We start from the raw sequence: 7,787 nt of genomic DNA, 5'->3' as shown, positions 1-7,787 counted from the left end.
GTACTTGCAGATTACAGTCCAGGATTAATACATGTCTTAAGGTCCAAATGCTTATTAAATCAATTACTCCCTTGTAAGGTTGAATATAGATTTAGATAAACAGAGTGGCATACAAAGAAGACTATACTAAAAAACTAAGTCAAATTCAGTGCTAAATAGATAACAGGAGACTGGTATCAATTGATTGTTTCATCCTGAATTACATAAACTCATGCTTGCACTTCATACACAACAGGTCCAAGGCATACCTGTATATTGAAATGAAATAAAGAAGGCAAAGGTCAGCCAAGCAGCCAAGCAGCACAGATCAGCAACCAAAATCAACCAATGGACCAAATTCAAACCTAAGAATGGAGTCAATCAACCCAGAGAACGATTGGAATGAATAAAACCCAGCAAACTTTCAATCAATGCTTTAAAAGAGACCTAAATTCACTCCATATTAACATCAAAGAATCAGAACTTCTTTTTTTAATGCAGAACCTTAGGATCACTGAAGAAATTTAATAGAACAGTAGAATTTTTCAACCGTCTTTGTATTCCTAGATTTTTTTTATCTCTTCAGTCTCTTCCGTCTGCCTTGCAAGGCAAGTTTAGGGTGCCTTTATAGGCAAGTGACTAGGACAACTATCAGATTTCCCTTTTTTCAACCCTACCCCTTTTTAATTTTTCTTTTTGCTACTTGATCCCTTATTACTGATTTTTAACCAAGCTAACCTACTACAAGTCTGAAATTCAACTTGAACCCCCCCCCTCCCCCACCTAGCTTCCTAGAAGCTTCTAAATCTGTTATTAAAAGATTCCCTAGCTAGGTTGCCTAAACTACCCTTCAATGACCCTGTAATTACCCCCTTACATGCCAACCAGAATTCGGGTCTCAATTGACCCAAATTAATGGGTCTGAGTAGACCCAGATTAATTCCTTATTGGGCCCTGTGGTTTTCAGAATTCGACCTTGACACTTAAAAAAAATTCAGCAAGACTTCCATGGTCAATCCACAGAGTCTTAAAGACTCGTGGAGTTTAGGTCCAACTAGGAACAAAATGAAAATACGTTTAAACTAAAAATCAAAACAATTATTGCCTACACGAATCTGACACTAAACATGCAGTCATGGATAAGTTGATGAGGTGAAAAATAGAAGACAAACACAAACAGAAGAACAGAAAAGAGAAGAAATAAACAGAAGAAGATGAGCAATGAACAATAAAACTGACAAATTAAAGCGAAGGAAAATACCCTAATGTCTGGACAGTGAGCATTCGAACAAACTTCAAGTCTTCCAAATTTGGCTGAGTCTGACCTTATTCATATGTTCTTACCAAGAACACACGAACAAAGACGAACTGAACCTAAATCTTTGAAGAAATCATGATTTTAAAGCCTTTGGGATTTTAGGTCTCAGACTTTTATTTCCAGATTCGAAAAGTTCCACTAAGATTAGAGAGTAACGGGTCACAGATTAGGCAAGAGGGGGTGAGGGGGATTCCATGGTTTTATTTTGGTGGAGTTTGGGGTCAGCGCCGCCACCGGAGAAAGTTAGGGCGGCGCTAGGGTTTCCAATATTTGAGGCGTTCCGGTGGGATTTGGGAGAAACGGGGTAGGGATCTGGGACGGGGAGGTGAAGGAGAAGCGGTGGTGTGAATTTCACGGCAATTGGACGCCGGCCGCCGCCGTAGGCGATTTCCGGCGGGCGGCAGGCGGTGGTTCAGGGCGGCGCTAATGGGGGGTCTCTGGGGTGAGAGAGATGAGAGATTGGGGGTAGGGGGAACGTTTGGACATTTATATGTCAAGGGACCCCGACTTCCAAACCGTCCGATCAGGCAACCTCGACGGCTACGATTTAACGAGGCCAAACGGGGTCGTTTTAAGATCATGGGGGTGTTGGACCGGGTTGGGGCATGGAATTGGGCTTGGGTCACCGGGTTTCAGAGGGGGAAGGTTTGGGCTGAGTGTTTTTAAATAAAGATTGGCCCAAACAATTGATCCTTTATTAATACAACCATTTTCTTTTCATTTTTTCCTTTTTTTTCATTTTCAGATTTTGTTAAATACAAAAATAAAAACCTGATTTAACTCTAAAACAAAATTCATAACTAATTGCATTCTCCAAAATTAACTAAGTCCTAAATTAAAAGAAAACTATAAAATTCGAAAATTATAAGGCCGAAAATGCAAAATAAACTATTTTTTGTTATTTTCTTTCATATTTTGCCACAATTGATTAACTAATTAACCTAAAAATATAAAACAGGACCCTAACTGCAAATGCACATATATTTTGTATTTTTCATTAATTAAAATGCACAGATAAAATACAAACAATTAACAAGAAATTCCACGAAAACCACAAAATTGCAAAATAATGAAAGGAAACCTATTTTCTTGAGTTTATGGGAGTAATTCATATAGGGCAAAAATCACGTGATCACAACGCTTAGGCTCAATTTTTGACTCTAGGATAAATACCTTAAACCGTGGATTCTTATATTTGCTTAACTGCTTTGACTGGAGTGTCGTAATAGAACCAATTCTGAATGAGCACGTGCCGTGTCTATGTGAGGTTTGCATGTATTCTGTGCATTGCATTTAATGTCTAGAACTTGCCCCGTGTGTGTGCAAAGCAAAATAGTAGTCTTGTTCAGTCTGAGAAGTGATATAGGCAATTCTTTGTTAAGCCAGATATATATAAAGTACCCACCTAAGTGTTATGTATCGTAGTTAACCCCTTTGAGCCTATAATCCTGTTTCTTTGGTAACCACATTACAAGCCATACCCCGTTGTTTGAATAGACCATATATTTGAACTTTGTCACCTCTCGTGAGCACTTGAATTGTGATGAACTATGGAAAAGTTAAAGTGTGGGGTGGTGAGTTGACTTTTGAGTGGAACAATGAAATAAGGAGAAATGTGCACCGGATGAAAAAAAATGTGTCAATAAAAGCCATTTGGAAAGAGAAAAGGAAGAAAGAAAGAAATATATATATATATATATATATATATAGTAGTCTATGGAAAAAAAAAAGAGAAAAAAATATATGATTCCTGATGGTGGTGGCTCTTGAAGTATTGGTGCTTAAAGAAGTAGGGGGTGAAATATAGTGAAGTTAAGGTGGAATCTTGGTTTCACATAAGTAGGGGATTGAAGGTAAGTATTTGTATTAAAGTGCTTAAGGCAGGTGTAGTCACTTATATCCAAATATATCCTACCCGACCCGCAGCCTACATTACAACCAATGAAAGTCCTATTTGATCTTAGACTGAATGAACTCGATTAGTGAAGTATTACACTAAGGGCAAGCTTATGGTACGTCATTTGGGGCATATGAATGTTATTTCTGAGAGCGGGTGAATTTTTCCTATCTTGAGTTCCTACGTTATTGAAATTCATGGTGTGAGGAACTGAGCTCTTTGATTGGGTGAGGGCACATGATTCAAAAAGGAAAGGTAATGTTGTTGACCTCCATGTTAGAGTAAGTGAATTGTGAATAAAGCATGGTATTTGTGAGTCGATTATTGAGGCGGGATGTCACTCCTTTGTGCTTAAACTATTTTAAAGATTCTTGGCATAATGAGTTAAGGGAATTGCTTAATTGGTTGTGTCCATAAGTGTAGTTTGATTGCTCGAGGACGAGCAAATTTTTAAGTGTGGGGTATTGATGTATGGCTATAATTCATGGTTTAGCACATAATATGCCTTGCGTTTTACATGTTTTAATGTTAAATTACATTTTGTTTGAGTGTAATGGAGTCTATTTTATGTGTAGGTGCATCGGAAATGAAAGTAGAGCTAAAGGGATGCTTAAACGTCGAAAGTGCGCTCGAGAACGGTAAAAAGCAGAAGGCGGGCAAAAGCCAGCTCGACCAGGCTTTAGCCTGGAGAGGCCAACATAAAGCCAGGCCCAACCAGGCGTTAGCCCGGCGACGCCAGGCCTAAGGCCAGGTCCAGTCCGAGTTTTGAAGGTTTTAATTGTTTCCCGGCTTGACTAGGAGTTGACCTACACATTTAGGGCTTGTCCCAAACATATAAATAGACCCAAAAATGCCACTTTGAAGGATTTTTGCAACCGGAGGAAAGAATAGCTCGTGGAACACTACTTAGGAGTTGGAATCATTGATTTCTACATCTCTTTATCCTTACTCTATAATTTAATTATGCAAATTACTTTGGGTATTTGTACTATGAGTATGAGTAGCTAAACTCATAATCTAGGGTTTTGATGGAACCTGTTGAAGGATGATTTTCTCGTTATGTTAATATAGATTTGCCATAGTATTCTCTCTATTTGTTCAACTATATGCTTATTGTTGTTGATTGAAGGGCCCTCAATTAACTGTTCCTATTTAGTGTGCATTACTCGGGAGAGAGTGCATATTTAGGTAGTTGTTGAACATCATCACTCCTAACGTATATGAGGGATCAATACGAAGGGTTTAAAGGTGGGATTAGGGATAACGAAACCTTGGGTGCGATCTAAGTGAGCTGTACTTAAGGCTAGCTAGCGTAATTTGGGAGAATATATCTAGTATGTTGTTGTAATTACTCGGGAAAGAGTTACGACAGTCAGAGTACTCATGATCGATAGAGAAGACTTAGGCAAATTTATAGCAAACATAGCGGAAAGGATTCCGACAATAGGGGAAATCAGAACCTTAGATCATTCCAATTCTTATTTACAAACCATTCACAGTTAGTTCTTAATTATTGCATTTTCATTACGTAATATTTAGTTAATAAACATCCAATCCGTTACTTAAATATCTCCGAAGATTGAATACGTGAATTGGTGTAAGTCCGATAGCTGTGATTGATCGGTTAATTCCCTGTGGGATTCGACTTCAGACTTGTTAACCGGAATATATTTGGAGCAACTGCTTTGTCCTTTTTATAAGGCATAGTTGGGCGTGATCAATATGGCATTGTAATATTTGCATGAAACCCTCCACAAACTCCATGTTGTATTTGAATGTTATTTATTCTTATGTAAAAAAAATATTAAATCGATAATTTTTAATCATTAATTCGAATGTCCTTGCATGTATAATGGATCAGATGTTTTGTATTTCTGACATAACATATGAAATTTGTAACAACAATATTTGTGATTTTTTTTTTGAAAAATTCGCAGAGAAACCCGTAGCTGTTAAATTATTTTATTCTAATTTGAATTTTATTACAAAACCCACGGAGAATATTTCAGTTGAACCGAATAATTAGCACTAACGCTATGTGTGGGTTTGGACCAGTTTAAACTTAATTAGGATTTTTTCTCCTGCCAATCAAGATCGCTCAAGTCCAGAAGATAAAGGTAGCAGAGATGAGGATGTTGAGATGGATGTGCATGCAAACCAGGTTAGAATGGATCAGAAATGAGGCTATTCGCGACAAGGTGGGTGTGGCCCCTATTGAGGACGAGATGCGGGAAGCGCGACTTAGGTGGTTTGGTCATGTGAGGAGGAGGAGCGCAGACGCTCCGGTGAGTGTATTGGGGAAAATTATATTTATGTATATGGTGACGTGTCATGACGTATAGACTGGTCGAACAGTCAAAGAAATAAGGTTGGTTAACAGATACGAGCAACAACAGATACGAGTAAATTAAATGGAGGGGGTGCGAGCAGTCATACAAGTAATTCAACGCTCGTACCTATTCAAGACATTTGAAACTCAAAGATAGTGAAGAATCAAAGGAATGAATCTAACAGCAAAAAGGAGCCCAGATACAGCATTTAATGAGTATTAATTATTGGAAACATTAGAGAATATGTATTTAATGTATATGATTGTATAACGTAACATTTAAAGTCATTAATTGCCCATAATAGCATTATTTGACAAAGGTAAGGCTCGTATCCCAAAAGAGCTATAAAAAGGGAAGAAACAAACAATTGTAGAGGGAGGTGACTATTGGAATATACTTTGAATTACCAGCTTTCATACTTGGTTACTCTAAAAAATTTCTTTCTTTATTTACTTTTTCGATTATCAGTAACCCGATTCTTCTAAATTCTAGTTTTGATTAAAATCCTATTTTTTGGTTAAACAAATTGGTTCCGTTACCGGGAATCTGATAATCAAGTATATCTCAACCTAATTTTCTTGATTGCATCAATCATGTCGAACAACAATGACAACACTCAAGGAAACCCAGAAATTTAAACAATCCAACAACTTCAGGGAGATTCCCCACGAGGCTCTCCACAAGGTTCTCCACGAGGCTCCCCACGACGGTCTCGTGAAGGCACTCCTGATGGATCTCATACATATGGACCGGCTCAATTCGAAAATGTTGAAACCATGAATGAGGCTCTGCAAAAACTTATTACCTCTCAAGTCAATAACGCTCTTCAAGCTTTTGTTAGCCAATTACCTGCTGTTCCACCCACATCTACTCCAAACAACAACACTTTGGAGAATCCTCGTTCAGGTTTGGTTAATTCAGGCAGCGGTGGAACCCCTAGTGAAACACAAGAGAGAGACCCAGGTAATCCAGTTAACTCTGATTTACAAAATCTAGTATTAACCTTGCAGAAACAGCTTAAGGAGCAAAATGAACGCATAGAGCAAATACCTGGAGTACCGCCTGTGATCAAGGGAGTAGATATAGATAAATATTCCCAACAACCATGGAAGCCAAGTGTTGCTCCCCTCCCAATTCCAAAGAAGTTTAAAATGCCTGATATTCCAAAATATGATGGTACATCAGATCCACGAGATCACGTTACTGCATTCACAACAGGTGTCAAGGGCAATGATTTGACTAAGCAAGAGATTGAGTCGGTCTTGGTCAAAAAATTCGGTGAAACACTCACTAAAGGGGCCTTAACATGGTATTCTCTTTTACCTGAAAATTCTATAAATTCGTTTGCTGAGCTTGCAGATTTATTTATCAAAGCACACTCGGGAGCTCAAAAAGTTGAAAAGCGGATGGAAGATATCTTCAAAATCAAGCAAGGAGACTCAGAGTTGCTTAGAGAGTTCGTAGATAGATTTCAACGGGAAAGAATGACGCTGCCACGAGTACCTGACAATTGGGCAGCCATAGCCTTTGCTAGTAATTTGAATGAGAAGAGTTCAGAAGCCACGAGGCGACTCAAAGAAAGCCTTCGAGAATTCCCAGCAACAACGTGGAATGATGTCTACAACAGATACAGCACAAAGATGAGGATTGAAGAAGACATTATTTTACGACATAAAACAGAAAGAAAGGTAAAGCTCGAAAGGCGTAAAGGAAAATAAAAAGAGAATCCGGGTAAAAAATAAGGTAACGAGCCATACATGGGACCTGCGGGGAAAGGACTCATGATCAAGGCAAGATAATCAAAGGTACGATCACAAACCTAGAAACAAGGAGTCAGGCTCCTCATCGAGGTTTGGAAATGACCGGAACACACGTGGGTCACGAGACGATGATGGAAGTCTAAAGGCAAGGTTCGATGGTTACAACTTCAACGTAAGCACCTCTGAACTCGTGGCTATTTTAAGAAGCATGGGAGATAAGGTACGATGGCCAAAGAAAATGCGATCAAATCCGAACAGGCGCAATCCTGATTATTGGTGCGAATTTCATAATGATCATGGGCATAAAACTTCAGATTGTAGGTTTTTGCAAGGTGAAGTTGATCATTATTGAAGCAAGGGTATCTCACCGAGTTATTTAGTGAGAAAGGTAAGCAAGCCTACATGAAAATAGGCAAGAACACCAAAGCCCCCATCACCAAAACGAACCGTGAAATGTTATAAAGTGGGGGTAGAAGATAGTTTATGTAAGTAACATATACGGC

The sequence above is a fragment of the Nicotiana attenuata genome, unplaced genomic scaffold (assembly GCF_001879085.1).
Source record: "Nicotiana attenuata strain UT unplaced genomic scaffold, NIATTr2, whole genome shotgun sequence".
In the NCBI taxonomy this organism is placed as follows: Eukaryota; Viridiplantae; Streptophyta; class Magnoliopsida; order Solanales; family Solanaceae; genus Nicotiana; species Nicotiana attenuata.
The sequence above is the reverse complement of the archived record's forward strand: the minus strand, read 5'-3'. Positions refer to the sequence as shown.